The following is a 17,912-nucleotide window of genomic DNA, read 5'->3' on the forward strand; positions in this document are numbered from 1 at the left end:
GCAAAAGACTGGAGGTTAGGCATATGGATAAGATGCCAAAAGCCTGGGAGGAAAAGCAGTGGAGCTTTTTGGAAAAAATAGGGCATTGAAAAATGCCCATGTATACTGAGGAATTTAAAAAGCCAGGTATATGCCCAGGGGAGGACCCACGCTCAGGAAAGACCTAAGAAAAACTTGAGCTTTCACTCTAGCTGATCTCCAAGCACAATATAAGCAGGGAATGAAAGCTAAGGCAGAGTTGCAAATGGCCTGGCTAAGTCTTAAAGGAGTGCCATAACACAGAGCCAATGCACAGAGACAGGAGATATTTTTTCTTCCTTCTGTTTTTTTTCTTTTGTTCTCCTTTTCTCTCTCTTTTATTGGTTCCTGGCATTCAGAGAAATATCTGTCAAAACACTATCTGAGCACAAGTTAAAGGAACACAGATTTCAGTACCATACGTGACTACGGATAGAGGCTCTGCATAAACAGGTTGTAAAAGCCACTAAACAAATGAATAACGGCAGCCCTCAACAATAAAAACAAGGAAACTCTGGTAAAAGGCAAAGTCTGATTTCCAGTTACCACATTTAAAATAATCAAATTCTGCTTTCAACCAAATATGACAAAGTAAAAGGAAAGTGTAGCCCATTTAAGAAAAAAAAAATAACTGACAGGAATTATCACTGAGAAAGTCCAAATGCTGGTTATTAGACAAAAATTTTATTTTTATATATTTTTTTCTCATTAAACTTTTGTTTTAATGGGTCTCAAAATTCTGTGACAGATTTTTGGTCAAGTTGTTTCCATTAAAAAGTACTGATTTTAGGGCGCCTGGGTGGTTCAGTCAGTTAAGCGACTGCCTTCAGCTCAGGTCATGATCCTGGAGTCCCTGGATCGAGTCCCGCATCGGGCTCCCTGCTCAGCAGGGAGTCTGCTTCTCCCTCTGACCCTCTTCCCTCTCGTGCTATCTCTCATTCTCTCTCTCTCAAATAAATAAATAAAATCTTTAAAAAAAATAAAAAGTACTGATTTTAAAAACTGATGACTTAAAATTGCCATACACAAACACACACACACACACACACACACACACACACAAATGGTCCACAAAAAATTCCCCTTTCCGTCCAAAGGTTTTACAGTGCATTGCTATCATTAACCAGTCTTCTACTATTAACTTAAATGGTCCATTGACACAAAGAGTTCTGAGACTGTTCTCCCACCACTGATTAAGACTGGGTTGGCAGGTATTGGGGATAATATTCATTTAGCCTTCTGAGCTTTCTGGGCAGACTTGGTGACCTTGTCTGCTCCATCTGCCTTCTTGTTCACTGCTCTGATGACACCCACAGCCACTGTCTGTCTCATGACACCAACAGCAAAATGACCCAGAGGAGGATAGTCAGAGAAGCTCTTAACACATATAGGCTTGCCAGGAACCCTAACAACAATGGCAGCATCACCAGATTTCAAGAACTTGGGACCATCTTCCAGCTTTTTTCCAGAATAACAATCAATCTTCTCCTTCAGCTCAGCAAACTTGCAAGCAATGTGAGCTGTGTGGCAATCCATCACAGGTACATATCCAGCACTGATCTGGCCTCTATAGTTCAGGATAATGAACATCTTTGACAGATACATTCTTGTTTTTCTTTTTTTGAAAGATTTTATTTATTTATTTGACAGAGAGAGATCTAGCAAGAGAGGGAACACAAGCAGGGGGAGTGGGAGAGGGAGAAGCAGGCTTCCCGTGGAGCAGGGAGCCCGATGCAGGGCTCGATCCCAGGACCCTGGGATCATGACCTGAGCCGAAGGCAGATGCTTAACAACTGAGCCACCCAGGCACCCTGACAGATACATTCTTGACACTGAAACCCACATTGTCCCCAGGAAGAGCCTCCCTCAAAGCTTCACGGTGCATTTCAACAGACTTTACTTTAGTTTTAACATTTAACATCGACTGGTACAAAGGTGATTACCATGTCAGGTTTAAGAACACTAGTCTCCACTCGGCTTACAGGGACAGTACCAATACCACCAATTTTGTAGACGTCCTGGAGGGGCAGACGCAAGGGCTTGTCAGCTTGATGAGCTGGTGGCAGAATGCAATCCAGAGCTGCAGTGTGGTTCCACTGGCATTCCCATCTTTATGGGTGACTTTCCATCCCTTGAACCAAGGCATGTTAGCACTTGGCTCCAGCATGTTGTCACCATTCCAACCAGAAATTGGCACAAATGCTATTGTTTCAGGGTTGTAGCCAATTTTCCTAATGTGGGTGCTGACTTCCTTAACAATTTATTCATATCTCTTCTGGCTGTAGGGTAGCTCAGTAGAATCCATTTGTTAACACCAACAACTAACTATTGTACACCCACTGTGTAAGCAAGAAGGACATGCTTATAGGTCTGCGGGTTCTTAGAGATACCTGCTTCAAATTCACCAACACCAGCAGCCACAATCAGGACAGCATAGTCAGGCTGAGATGTGACTGTAATCATGTTTTTGATAAAGTCTCTGTATCCTGTGGCATCAATGATGGTCACATAATACTTGTTGGTCTCAAATTTTCAATGGTGATATCACATTCATGTTCAGCTTTCAGTTTATCCAAGATCCAGGCATACTTGAAGGAGTCCTTGCCCAACTCAGCAGCCTCCTTTTCAAATTTTTTGATAGTTCTTTTGTTGATTCCACATCTGTAGATCAAATGACCACCAGTAGTGGTAGACTTGCCCAAATCTACATGTTCAATGATGACAATGACAATGTTGATATGAGTCTTTTCCTTTCCCATTCTGGTTTAGGTTTAGTGGTGGTTTTCATGACACCTGTGTTCTGGTGGCAAACCCATTGCAAAAAAGCTAGACAAAGACTTCAAAACAATTGTTTTAAATATACTCAAAGACCTAAAGAAAACCATGGACCAAGAACTAAATGAAACCAGAAAAACAATATGGAACAAAAGGAAAATATCAACAAAGTCAGAGAAGTACAAAGAGGAACCAAATAGAAATTCCAGAGCTAAAAAGCACAATATTTGAAATTAAAATTTCAGTAGAGGTGTTTAACATCAGATATCAGCAGGCAGAAGAAAAAAAGCAATAAACTTGAAGATACAAAAATTGATATTATCCAGTATGAGTGGCAGAAAGAATGGAGATAAATGAGCAGAGCCAGGAGATCTATGGGACATTCATCAATCTGAACAAAATATACATTTTAGAAGTACCAAAGAAAACAGAAAAGAATATTTAAATATTTTTTTAAAAATATTTTTATTTATTTATTTTGAGAGAGGGAAAGTGCACTTGAGGAGGGTAGGGAGAGGCAGTTGGAGAGAGAGAGAGAATCTCAAGCAGGCTCCACATTCAGTGCAGAGCCTGACGTGGGGCTTAATCTCACGTCATCTGAAATCATGACCTGAGCCGAAACCAAGACTCAGACACTTAAGCAACTGAGCCACCCAGGTGTCTCTAAATATTCTTTCTAAGAATATTTTAAGAAATAGTAGCTGCAAAATTCCCAAGTTTGATTATACATGAATCTACACATTCAAGAAGTTCAATAAACTCCAGGTAGGATAACTCAAAGAGATCCAAGACACATTCTTATCAAACTGTCAAAGACACAGACAAAGAGAATCTGTAAAGCTGCAAAAGAGAAGCAACTCAACACAAAGAAGAGATTTTCAATAAATAGTTGATTTCTCATCAAAAACCATGGCGGCCAGAAGGCAGTGGAATGACATATTTAAGTACTAAAAGTAAAAGAACACTGAAAATAAAGAATTCCCTATCTAGCAAAAACCATCCTTCAAAAATGGAGGTAAAATTACGACATGCTTAGATAAATAAAACCTGAGGGTGTTCATTGCCAGTAGAACTGCCATACAAGTAATGCTAAAGGTTCATGGAACACTACATCAGAAACTAATGATGTAATGTATGGTGATTAACATAACATAATTGAAAAAAAGAAATGCTAAAGGAATTTCTTCAAGCTGAAATGAAAGGACACAAGACAGTAACTCAGAGCCTTATGAAGAAATAAAGATCTCTGGTAAAGGTAGCTATAGAGGTAAATATAAAAGCCAGTATATTATATTTTCAGTTTGTAACTCCTTTTTATTTCCTGTATAATTTAAAAACCAAATGCATAAAAAGGTATTTATAAATATGTTATAGGGCACACAATGTATTACAGATGTAACCTGTGAGAAGAACAATATGATATCAATTCAAATCAGACTGTTATAAATTTAGTCAATTAATTTTATTTTATTATATTTTTAAAGAATTTATTTGAGAGAGAGATAGCGAGAGATAGAGCAGGAGCAGGGGAGAGAGGGAGAAGCAGGCTCTCCACTGAGCAGGGAGCCCAATGCAGGGCTCGATCCCAGCACCCTCGGATCATGACCTGAGCTGAAGGCAGACGCTTAACCAACTGAGCCACCCAGGTGACCCAGTACATTAATTTTAATCTCCAGGGTAACTACTAAGAAAATATGTAAAAGGAATAAACAAAAGGAAATGAAAAGAGAATAAAAATGTTACAATACAAAAAAATCTATTAAACACAAAAGAAGAAATGAATGGAGAAAATGAAAGGCAAAAAGGGTGTAAGGACATACAGAAAACAAATAGCAAAACAGCAGTAGTAAATCCCTTTTATAAGTAACTATGTAAAATGGAAATGGATTAAACTCCCTAATCAAAAGGCAGAGATTGGCAGAATGGATTCAAAGTTAAAAAAAGAAAAAAGATATTCCATGTAAATAATGACCAAAAGAGAGCTACAGTGGCTGGCTATAATATCAGACAAACTAGACTTTAAGCCAAAACCTGTTACAAGACACAAAGAATGACATTATCTTGTACATATTTTTTAAGTTAATGCATCAATAATTTATAACAGTTTTAAACATACATACCAAACAAAAAAGCCCCAAATATATGAAGCAAATATTGACAGGCTTAAAGACAGAATTAGATAGTTGTACAATAATAGTTGGAGACTTCAATAACCAAGTTTCAAAAATGGACAAAACATATAGACAGAAGATTAATAAGAAAATAGAGGTGTTGAACAATACCTTAAACCTAGACCTAAAAGATAAATATAGGACACTTCACTCTAGAGCAGAATACACATTCTTCTCAAGTGCACATGGAACATTCTTCAAGACAGAACCTATACAGGCCACAAAACCAGCCTCAATAAATATAAAAATATTGAAATCCTACAAAGTATATTCTCCAACCACAATGGAATGAAGCTAGATTTCAATAAAAGGAGAAAAACTGGACATGAAAGTCAAACAATGCACTCTTTAAAAAAAAATATTTTATTTATTTATTTGACAGAGAGAGACACAGCAAGAAAGGAAACACAAGCAGGGGGAATGGGAGAGGGAGAAGCAGGCTTCCCGCAGAGCAGGGAGCCCTGATGCAGAGCTTGATCCCAGGACCCTGGGCTCATGACCTGAGCCAAAGGCAGACGCTTAAGGACTGAGCCACCCAGGCGCCCCTCAAACAATGCACTCTTAAACAACAAAAGGTCAAAGAAAAAAATCACAAAGGAAATTAGAAAACACTCAGAGAAGAATGAATATGAAAATACAACATACTGCAACTTATGGGATACAGTAAAGGGAGTGGTGACAGGGAAATTTATAGCAGTAAATACCTACATTAAAAAGGAAGAAAGATCTTAATCAGTAACCTACCTCTGCACCTTAGAAAAACCAGAAAAGAAGAGCAAACTAAATGCAAAGCTAGCAGAAGGAAGTAAATTCTAAAAATCAGAGTGGAGATAAGTTATATAGAGAATAGAAAAACAATGGAGAAAATCAATGAAACCAAAACTGGTTCTTTGGAGAGATCAACAAAATCAAAAATTAGAGAAGATGTAAATAACTGAAATAAATAATGAAAGATGTAACATTATTACCAACCTTATAGAAATAAAAAGGATTATAAGAGAATACTATAAATACTTATACACCCAAAAAATTAGACAACTTAGATGAAATGAACAAATTCTTAAAAACACAGACTATCAAAACTAATTCAAGAAGAAATAGAGATGGAGCTAGAGAGTACTATGCTAAGCAAAGTAAGTCAGAGAAAGAAAAATACCATATGATTTCACTCTTATGTGGAATTTAAGAAACAAAACAAGTGAACATGGTGGGAAAGAAAAGAGAGAGAGGCAAATGAGGAAACAGGCTCTTAACTATAGAAAACAAACTGATGGTCACCAGAGGGGAGGGAGGTGAGGGGATGGGTTAAATAGGTGATGGGGATTAAGAAGTATACTTGTTATGATGAGCACCAGGTATTGTACAGAAGTGTTGAATGACTATATTGTATATCTGAAACTAATATTACACTGTATGATAACTAGCTGGAATTTAAATAAAAACTTAAAAAACTAGTTGAATGGATAAAGAAGATATGGCATATAGAATAAAATATTATCAGCCATAAAAAAGAATGAGATCTTGCCATTTGTGCCAGTGTGTATGGACCTAGAGGATATTATGCTAAGTGAAATAAGTCAGAGAAAGACAAATACCATATGATTTCACTTATATGTGGAATCTAAAAAACAAAACAAGTCATCAAATAAAAGCACAAACAGGGCGCCTGGGTGGCTCAGTTGGTTGGGCGACTGCCTTCGGCTCAGGTCATGATCCTGGAGTCCTGGGATCGAGTCCCACATCGGGCTCCCTGCTCAGCGGGGGTCTGCTGCTCCCTCTGACCCTCTTCCCTCTCATGCTGTCTCTCATTCTCGCTCTCTAAATAAATAAATAAATATTAAAAAAAAAAAAAAAGCACAAACAGACCCTTAAATACAGAGAACAAGCTAGCAGTTGCCAAAGGGGGGGGATGGGCAAAATAGATAAAGGGGATTTAAACATACAAACTTACAGTTATACATAAATCTCAGAGATGAAAATAAGCATAAGGAATATAGTCAATAATACTGTAATAATGTATGGTGACAGACAGTGACCACACTTACAGTGGTGAGCACTGAATAATGTAGAGAATTGTCAAATCACTATGTTGTACAACTGAAACTAAGATAACATCTTATGTGAATTATATTTCATAATTAAATAAAATGAAAAGAAATAGAGAATGTGAACAAGCTGTAACAAGTAAAGAGATTGAATCAGTAATAAAAAAACTCACAACGAAGTAAAGTCCACAATCAGATAGCTTCTACTGGAGAATTCTACCAAATATTTAAAGAAAACTTAACACCAATTCTTCTCAAACTCTTCCAAAAGTAGAAGAGGAGGTAACACAACCTAACTCATTCTATGAAGCCAATATTATCCTGATAACCAAAGCCAGACAAAGACACTAAAGAAAATTACAGACCAATACTCCCTACAAAAAACAGATGTAAAAAATCTCAACAAAATACTAGCAAACTGAATCCAAAAGAATACAAAAAGGGTTATACACCATGACCTGGTGAAATTTATCCCAGAAATGCAAGAGTGGTTCAACATAAGAAAATTAATTGATATAATAGGCCACATTAACAAAACAAGGAGAAAAAGCCACATTAACAGAACAGGGAGAAAAAAACAAGTAATCATCTTAATTGATACAGAAAATACATATGACAAAGTCCAACACCTTTTCATGATAAATGCACTCAGAAATTAGGACTAGACGAAAACTTTAACATGATAAAAAGTACTTATGAAAAACTCACAGCTATCTCAATACTCAATGGTGAAAGATTGAAAGTTTTTCCTCCAAGATCAGGGGTAAGACAAGAATGCTTGCTTTCATCATTTCTATTCAACATGGTACCAGAAGCCTTTGCCAGAGTAATTGGGTAAAGAAAAGAAACAAAATATATCCAAATTTGAAAGGAAGTAAAACTATGTCTGTTTCAGATGACATGATCCTCTCTATATAGAAAGTTTTGAAGAATCTACAAATAAAACATTAGAGCTAAAGAATGAGTGCAGCAAAGTCCTAGGGTACAACATGAACACAAAAAATCAATTTGGTTTCTATAGAATCATAATGAACAATCTGAAAAAGAAATTAAGAAAACAATTCAATTTGTAATACCATCCAAAAGAATAAAATATCTAGGAATAAATTTAACCAAGTAAATGAAAGACATGTACAGAGAAAACACTGATGAAGGAAATTTTAAAAGACCTAAATAGGGGTGCCTGGCTGACAGAGTAGAGAATGGCTCAGTTCGTAGAGCATGCAACTCTTGATCTCAGGGTCATGAGTTCAAGCCCCACATTGAGGCTAGAGTTTACTTGAAAAAAAAAAAAGGAGGGGCGCCTAGGTGGCTCAGTCATTAAGGGTCTGCCTCCAGCTCAGGTCATGATCCCAGGGTCCTGGGATTGAGCCCCGCATCGGGCTCCCTGCTCCGCGGGAAGCCTGCTTCTCCCTCTCCCACTGCCCCTGCTTGTGCTCCTGCTCTCGTGCTCTCTCTCTGTCAAATAAATAAATAAAATCTTTTTTAAAAAGGGGGAAAAAAAAGACCTAAATAAATGGAAAGACAACTTTTGTTCCTGAATTGGAAGACTCAACAATATTAAGATGGCAATGCAACCCAAAGCAATCTTTGGTTGATTCAGTGAAATCCTTATCAAAATTCCAACAGCCTTTTGAGCAAAAATGGAAAAGTTGATCCTCAAATTCATATGGAATTGCAAGGGGCCCCAAATAGCCAAAATAATCTAGAAAAGTTAAAGAAAGTTGGAGGACTCACACACCCCAATATCAAAAGTTACTATAAAGCTATGGTTGGTACTGGCATAAGGACAAACAAATAGCTAGTGGAATAGAATTGAGAGTCCAGAAATAAACCCATACATCTGCAGTGAATTGATTTTTGACAAAGGTGCCTAGACAATCCAATGGGAAAAGAATAGTTTCTTCAACAAATAGTGCTGGGACAACTGTATATCCACATGCAAAAAAATAAAATTGGCTCTCTAACTCATGTCATTTACAAAAACTAATTCAAAATGGATCAATGACCTAAATATAAAATCTAAAACTATAAAAATCTTATATAAGAAATCACAGGAGTAAATCTTCATGATGTTAGATTTGACAATGGAATCTTAGATATGACACCAAAATATGAGCAACAAAAGAAAATAGACAAATTGGACTTCACGAAAATTTAAAACTTCTGTGCATAACAGGATATTATTAAGAAAATGAAAAGATGACCTCCAGAATGGGAGAAAATATTTGCAAATCATGTATCTCTTAAGTATCCAGAATATATATAGAAGTCTTATAACTCAACAAGAAAAAGACAAATAGTCCAATTAAAAAATAGACAAAGGCCTTGAATAGACATTTTTCCAAAGAAGATATACAAATAGGGAACAAGCACATAAAAAGATACTCAACATCATTAGTCATTAAGAAAATGCAAATTAAAACCATAATGAAGAAGTACTTCATTAACAAACTAAGATGGCCATAATACAATGATAATAGTAATAACAGTAAAACAAAATAAAAACTGTTGGAAGGAGGTGGGGAACTTGAGATGCTCAGGCATTGCTGGTAGGAATTTAAAATGGTTCAGCCCCTGAAGAAAACAGTGTGGTGGCCCCTCAAAAAGACAGAATTACCATATGGCCCAGTAATTCTACTCCTAGGTATATACCCCAAAGTACTGAAAACAGGTACTCAAATAAGTATATATATGTATGTGTTCATAGCAATGTTATTCACAATTGCTTAAAGGTAAACAACCCAAATGTCCATAAATGGATATGGATAAACAAAATGTAGTACATTCATAAAATGCAATATTATTTAACCATAAAAAGGAATGAAGTACTGATAGATGATATGATGGGGATGAACCCCAAAAACATCATTCTAAGTAAAAGCAGCCAGACACAAAAGGCCACATAATGTATTATTCCATTTATATGAAATATCCAGAATAGGTTAAATCCACAGAGAGAGAATGCGGATTGGTGGTTTCTAGGGGCTGGGGGTGGGGGTTGGAAACAGAGAGAAACTGCTTAAGTATGAGGTTTTATTTTAGAGCAATAAAACTGTTTGGATCTAGATAAAGGCAGCAGTTGTATAACATGGTGAATGTACTAAATGTAACTGAATTATACATGTTAAATGGTTAATTTTATATTATGTGAATTTCACAATAAATTTTTTAAGGAACTGAACCAGGACCCTTATGTACTATACACAAAATAACTCTAAATGGTTCAAAAGCTAAAAGTATCAAACATATAGAAGAAAAATAGGCAAAATTAAAAACTTTCATGTAGTTAAAGGCTTCTTATACATGACACAAAAAGCAATAATGATAAAAGAAAAAACTGATAAACTAGACTTCATCAAAATTTTAAAAAATCTAATTGAAACATACTGTTAAGGGAAAGAAAATACAACCCGTAGAATCGGAAAAATACTATGTGTGTGTGAGTGTACATATGACAAAGAATTTGTATTCAGAATATAAAAATTTTCAATTTAAGAAGACAAGCAATACAATATTTTTAAATAGGCAAAGATTACAGAAGACACTTCACAAAAGATATCTGAATGGCCACTAACTACATGAACATATGCTCAGCATCAGGAAAATCAAAATAAAACAAGATACCCCCTCATATCCACTAGGATGGCTATAATTAAAAGGATCCCAAACACTGCTGGTGGGAATGTAAAATAGTATAATCACTTTGACATATATTTCAGCAGTTTCTTGTAATGTTAAATATATTATACACTCCATTCCTTTGTATCTACCCAAAAGAAATGAAAAATATGTGTACAAAATGACTTGGACATAAACATTCACAGTGAAAGATAGATAGCAGATCAGTGGCCTCCAGGGTACAAAGACAGGGCAAGATTTTACTGGAAAGAGGCATAGGTGAACTTTCTGGGGTAATGAAACTATTCCATACTTTAATTATTGTGGGTGTACACACTTGTCAAAATGCAGTAATTGTACACTTAAAATGGATGCAGTTTATTGTATGTAAACTATACTTCAAAAAAAGTTGATTTAAAAAAAATAGAAGGGAGGGGAGCCTGAATCCTGAATTGGAACTTGGACCTCTTCAGTAAGATTTCCACAGGCAACTCCCATGAGGGACGCTTCATTGAGGTCCCTGTTTGCGCCAAGGAATGCGGAGGCAAAACATTGTTGGAATAGCTATGTTATTCACTTGTTCCCTTAAATTTACTAAATGGCATGCTGTATTTCCTGAAATATTCCAAGTATTTATTTAAATTTCCTTTGGGTAGAAAAGAACCCCTCAAATCAGTTTAGGAATAATAAATTTACATATATGTAACATATGTATATGCATACCAACATACATACCTATACTGTAATTATCTAAATATTTAGTTTCAACCCAATAAGTAATTTAATAATTAAAAACCTTAAGAAGCTTCTTAGGAAATCAAAATGCTCAAGGTAGTTTTAACAGTTATCCCCTATGGATACAGATAAACCTGTTTTCTTGTTGACATTTAGTTTTAATTTTCTCTTTACAACTACTTCCACTCCCCCATTTTCCTGTCTCTCTTTTGGTCCTTCTCATCTCTAGTCAAATAACACTATTTAAGGAATTGTATCTGTATTTTTAATGTATCAAATATTGGTATGTGCATAACTGACATGTCTAGCCAATACCTTTAGAAATAAACTAAAAAAGTTCTTTTAAGTCATCTTTCTGCTTTATGGTAAAGACCAAAGATGAAGAAAGATAATAAAAAAGATAATAAAAAAAACAAATTATTATGCCTAAGGAAAGGCAATTAGATTTCACTGAATTATATTACAAGAGACTACAGATCCTGTGGAAAATCACAGTTATCATTTATTTAACACTTACTATGTGGTAAACATTAAGACACTTTAGGTTAATATTAGCCTAATTAGTAGGTGGAAGAGTCATGGCTTAAACTAAGTCTGATGTCAACAACCATGCTCCACAACAAACCATTACACTACAGTAACTTTAGAACCAACCATTACAGGGGCTCTGTACTGCCATAAAAAGAGAGGAATTTGTTCTACTTACTGCAAACACCAAAATGCTAAAGCAGTACATCATTCTAATTCCAGGCCCTTTGGTGTCCAGGATAAACTCTCTCAGCATTCTCTCTCTACCCCAGTTCTGAAGTGTAACCTAACTTCCAAATCCCACTCTTTCCATAATTTCCTCTGATAAAGTGCTACATTAAAGCAACAATGAGAGGGGCACCTGGGTGGCTCAGTTGGTTAAGCAACTGCCTTCGGCTCAGGTCATGATCCTGGAGTCCCGGGATTGAGTCCCGCAACACCCGCATCAGGCTTCCTGCTCAGCAAGGAGCCTGCTTCTCCCTCTAACCCTCCCCCCTCTCATGTACTCTCTCTCTCTCTCATTCTCGCTCTCTCAAATAAATAAATAAATCTTTAAAAAAAAAAGCAACAATGAGAAGGAGCAAAATGTACCTTCTACACCACACTTTAACTACCTGACAAAGGAATGACTAAGAAATGTGCAGAATCTTTAAAGAAGATGGATATAACATGCCTAATGGCATGCCACTCTCATTGTACCCAGCTGCATTCACCTATGCCATCTTCTAGACAAAATCAGAAAATCTACATCCTCTCAGCAATAGAAACCCTAAAAGTGTATCTTCCTTCCACAACACCCTCTGTACTGGCTAGGTTATGGAGTCAACTCTCAATCACTGAGGTTGACACAATGTTCTTCTTTAGGGAAAATATAACTTGGAGGTGGGTATCGGGACAACAACAGGAAATATTATTCAATATTTTCAATTAATATTGTGAAAAAGTGTTAACTAGTTAAAAATGATTTTATTAAGACTTTGGAACACATTATAGAACTTACAAGTAATTAAAAACTAAGACACTTTTTTGAAGTGTTTATTAAAGAGTTACTACATATTCTACAAATCCCGAATATTCCTAACTCAACTACAAAACACTCAGTTAAAACATAAAGATCTGGGATTCTTTTTTTTTTTTAAGCAGGCATGGAGCCCAATGTGGGGCTTGAACTTACAACCCTGAGATCAAGACCTGAGCTGATATCAAGAGTTGGATGCTCAACCAACTGAACTGCCCAGGCACCCCTGAAATTATTTTTTACCAGGAAGGAATTTATATTTTAAAGATTTATTTTTTATTTATTTGACAGAGAGAGAGAGAGAGAGACAGCAAGAGAGGGAACACAAGCAGGGGGAGTGGGAGAGGGAGAAGCGGGCTTCCCGCTGAGCAGGGAGCTAGATGCGGGGCTTGGGGCTCGATCCCAGGACCCTGGGATCATGACCTGAGCCAAAGGCAGAAGCTTAATGACTGAACCACCCAGGTGCCCCAGGAATTTGTATTTTATAGCAACTTTTCTGTCAATTTATCTAAAGATTTTGGGTACATTCACAAGAACCTAAAATAAAATCATAGGTTTCATATATACATTACATATTTTGCTCCAAAGATAAGTGAAAAAGTTGGATCCAACGTTCAAAATATCACTTTTTTTAGCACTGACAAGTAAAAGTGGAAGGGTGTTTGTTACTCAGTGGAGGGAAAAGATAAGGAGAATACGTGTTACACTTTACATGAAAGAGTACAAATTAAAGATGACTCCTCTTCACTGTGTTAAATGACAGAATTATTACTGCTATTAGGTTATTGTGTCAGCCTCTGGAATTTTTTACTTTAAAAAAGACCCATGAAGTTCTATTTTAGAAAAGCAGGTAAAGGAAAACTCTAAAATTAACCTGAAAGGTTTATTAAGATAATAAAATCCTGTTTTAGTTTCTTTCATTAATTCACCTATAGTTTTTTTTCCTTTAATAATGATGGCATGAAAATAGTTAACTGTAAAATATGTTGTTAAATTGTTTAAATCCAAAAAAGTTGAAATATACAGTTGTAAACTAATATGCAATATTTTTTAACATTTTTATTGCAAAAGTAAATATTTACTATAGATAAATGAGGAAATACAGATAAGAAAAAAACCCTATAATTTCATTGTCATCCTCTTGTCTTTTTTTCTCTATTTAATTTTGAATAAACATTTACCATGGAGATGAAATGTTAGGCCCTCGAGTATTCTACCCAAAATGAACCAAGTTAATGTCCCTATGAGTACACATTTCCATTAATTGTGATTTAAAGAGACCCTATGTCGATACTCTTGTTTTCTATAACAATTTATATTTCTACTAATGCTTAAACCCAATAAAAATCTTTACAGATTTTTTAAGTACCCTGAGGTAAGAATACCGATGAAAAACTAGACATGTAAGAAAAACTAAGAAAAAGATTATCATCTGAAATAATTTAATCCCTTTTGCCTCTTGAATATTTTCAGCTTTGTTCAGATTAAATTAGGGCCTGATTTGAAAACGAAGCCTGGGTATGCTAAGTGAAATAAGTCAGACAAAGACAAATACTATATGATTTCACTCATATCTGTTATCTATAAAACAAAACAAATGGATAAACAAACAAAAAGCAGAATCAGACCTATAAATACAGAGAACAAACTGATGGTTGCTAGAGGAGAAGCGGGTGGGGGATGGACAAAATGTGTGAAAGGGAGTGGGGGATACAGGCTTCCAGTTATGGAATGAAGTCATGGGAATAAAAGGTACAGCGTAGGGAATATAGTCAATGGTGTTGCAATAGCTTTGCATGGTAACAGATGGTAGCTACACTTGTGAGCAAAGCATAACCATAAGAGTTGTTGAACCACTATGTTGTATACCTGAAACAGATGTTAAACATTGTGTGTCAACTACACTCAAATAAAAACAAACAAAGGCTGGGTAAATAAGGTTTATTTACAATGCCTCTTGAAAATCAGAAAGACCTGATTTTGAACTCACCTTTTTTTTTTAGCATATTGACAAATTCAAATTATAATGATTTAACCATCTGGAGAAAAAAAATATTTCCCATTCCCTATATGTATATCATGGAGTGGAGGGAAGAAGATGAGAATATAGGTGTGAAAATCAACTAGGAAAGAGATAAGTTTTATAAGCCTATGTTTTTAATATAAGGGTTGTCAATCTGCAAATTCAATTGTGTCAGTCAAACTAGTCAGGAAAACAAATCCAAGCCCCTGAAGACAAAGCGCTTTTCCAGCCTCTAAGAAAGGTGACCTTTTTCAGTTTAGTCTCATTTGTTATTTTACAACATTAGTCTGTGGTTTTTTCCATTATACAGTATACACAAATGAAGGCATGAAGGCAGTGATAAGGTCTAATAAGCTTGTGACATAACAAAAAGAAGTCTTTATTGCAACTATGGAGAAAAATGAAATGCCCAAATGGGCTGTAAAAGATAAGCAAGCAAACAGAACTGAGAGAGGTGACAGCAAAAAATGAATTTATCTACTGTTAACCAAATTACTATAAACTGAGTATACTCACTCTGAAGTAAAATCATCTTTAAAAATTAAAAACCCAGGAACTGACCATAAGAACTGGAAAAAAAAAAAAAGCTGTTATTTTTCTTCTTCCAAAATGTATCTAGTATCTCCAGGGAGCAAGGGGAATGGGAGATGGGGAAATCCACAACCTGTGGAGATAAATTTTGCCAGACAGTGGAAACTTTCAACATACCACAGGTGAAGAAAATGTAGAGCTTATTTTACAAATCACAATGTAAGAATTGACTCTTTCATTTTGAAAGAAAACAATGAAAATTAACATGACCTCAAAGCTAGGGTAAATTGGCTCATTAATAGCCAGCTAGGAAAACTACTCAGAAGGGATACTAAAGCTTAATAAATGCTTCACATTTCAAAAGGCTTCCTGAAACCAAATTAACTCAAAATGGGTAAGGCCATTGTTCAAGCATTTCTCCTACAAAGTCAAAATGAAGGAAGGTAGAAAAAGAGTCTTCCTCATTTCAAAATAAATGTATTCTTTAAATATTTTTATCAATGACCAAATCTAAGACCTATTATAGCTGAATTCTTTTTTTCCTACATTATCAGAGAAATAAGACTGTTAAATGAATAGAAAATAAAAACTACCATAATGATCCCAGTTTCTCTTCCCTTAAACTTCACAGGCAAGATCAGAAATATCTCTATCCTATGATTAAAGGGATGTTCTGAGTATGAGAAAATTAATTAATCCTAAACACTAAACACTAATCCTAAACACTAAACATTATATGAAAGGTTTTCTGCCAGATGATGTGAAGTATAGAAGTAGAAAATGATCATTGCTCTTGAAGTAACTCTCATATTACAGGTTTAGGTAGTTATATGGATGGATAGATAGATATGTAGGTAGAGACATAGGTATATAGACGGCAATATAACTAAATGAGTCAAAAGCTAAAACTATAAAAGCAACTTTTAGAAGCAAACGTGAGAGAAAATCCTGATGAGTTTGGGGGTACTCAAAGATTTCTTATAAAGGACACAGAGGTGATAAAACTGGATTGTGCCAAAATTAAACGTTTACTCTCTGAAAATACCAGTTACAAAATTGAAAAGGCAAGCTACCAAATGGGAGAACATATCCACAAAACATGTATGTATTAGATTAGACAAGATGCTGTATCCAGAATATATAAAGAGCTCTTACTACTCACCTATAAGAAAACAAAAAAGAAATGGCCTACTAAAGCATACAACATAGATGGATTGCAAATGTATAATGTTAATGAGAAAAAACCTAGACTCAAAAGGTTATATACTGGATGATTCAATCTATATGACATGAAAAAAGGTAAAATCACAGGAAAAGAAAATAGATGAGTGATTGCCAGGAACTGTGGGTAGGTTGGGGGAGGGGCCTCACTATAAAGGGGCAGCATGATGATGTATTTTGAGGTGATGGAACTGCTCTGAATCTTGATTATGACAGTGGTTACAAGATTGTATGCTTTTATCAAAACTCATAGAATAGTACACCAAAGACAGTAAATTTTACTAAATATAAATAAAAAGAGAACTATATGAAAACTACCAAGTGATTACAATACTCAAGATACCAAAATGGTTAAAATAACTACAAATGCAGGAAACAGGGAGGAACAACTAGACCTTTCATACATTAGTGGAATGTACAATGGTACAACCACTTTGGAAAACAGGTTTTAATTTTCTTGTAAAGTTAAAAATAGACTTAGGATACAATCCAGCAATTCCATTACTTGATTATTTATCCAAGAAAATGAAAGCACATGTCCACACAAACACCTGTGGCAACGTTCATAGCAGAGGAAGTGGGGGAAAATTTGAAGACACTTTTCTCCATTCTGACTCAGTACTCAGTACTTTTCCACTCCTATTCTTTCTCTTCTTCTGCCTCTGGGCCCCTAGGTCCATAAAACTGTGAGCTTTTTCTTTGAGGCTTCTTCATCAGTGAGATGAAGTAAGCAATGAAAGACTGGACTCTAATTTTCATTTTGGCTTGTTTTAGTCGGCTACTCAGACTTAAGAGCTCAGCTGCGCTCTGGACAATATGATCATTTAAATTGGTGCAAATTATTTCTTGATGAAATTTAACATTTTTTTTAATCTCAAGAAATAGGAATGGAAAAGCACCTCCTCAATCTGTAATGATGAAAAACTTCAAGCTAAAATAAGGGTGAAATACTGAATATCCTCCCCAAAAGACATATTGCAAAAATGGTTATCTTCTCTTAGCACTTCTATTAAACTTGTACTGGAGGTCCTAGTCAGTCCAATAAGGCAGCCAGCACAAAAAGGCATAGGAATTGAAAAGGAAAAAGTGTAACTCTCTTTACTTGCCGATGTATAATTATGTACATGGAAAATACAAAGTAACTACTAGAACTAATAAATAAATTTAACAACTCTGTTCTATAACTTGATTATAGATTACCCTTACACTATTGTATGGATCTATCA

General features: G+C 35.4%; 1 protein-coding gene and 1 pseudogene across 5 annotated transcripts in view; both read right to left on the bottom strand.

The window, feature by feature from the left end:
* The window catches only part of COL4A5 (collagen type IV alpha 5 chain), a 229,982-nt gene that overhangs the window by 195,761 nt on the left and 16,309 nt on the right, over nucleotides 1–17,912 (bottom strand). The gene's annotated exons all lie outside the window — the stretch shown is intronic.
* Nucleotides 1,139–2,777, bottom strand: LOC113931431 (annotated as a pseudogene).

This window comes from Zalophus californianus, chromosome X (genome assembly GCF_009762305.2).
Source record: "Zalophus californianus isolate mZalCal1 chromosome X, mZalCal1.pri.v2, whole genome shotgun sequence".
Taxonomy (NCBI): Eukaryota; Metazoa; Chordata; class Mammalia; order Carnivora; family Otariidae; genus Zalophus; species Zalophus californianus.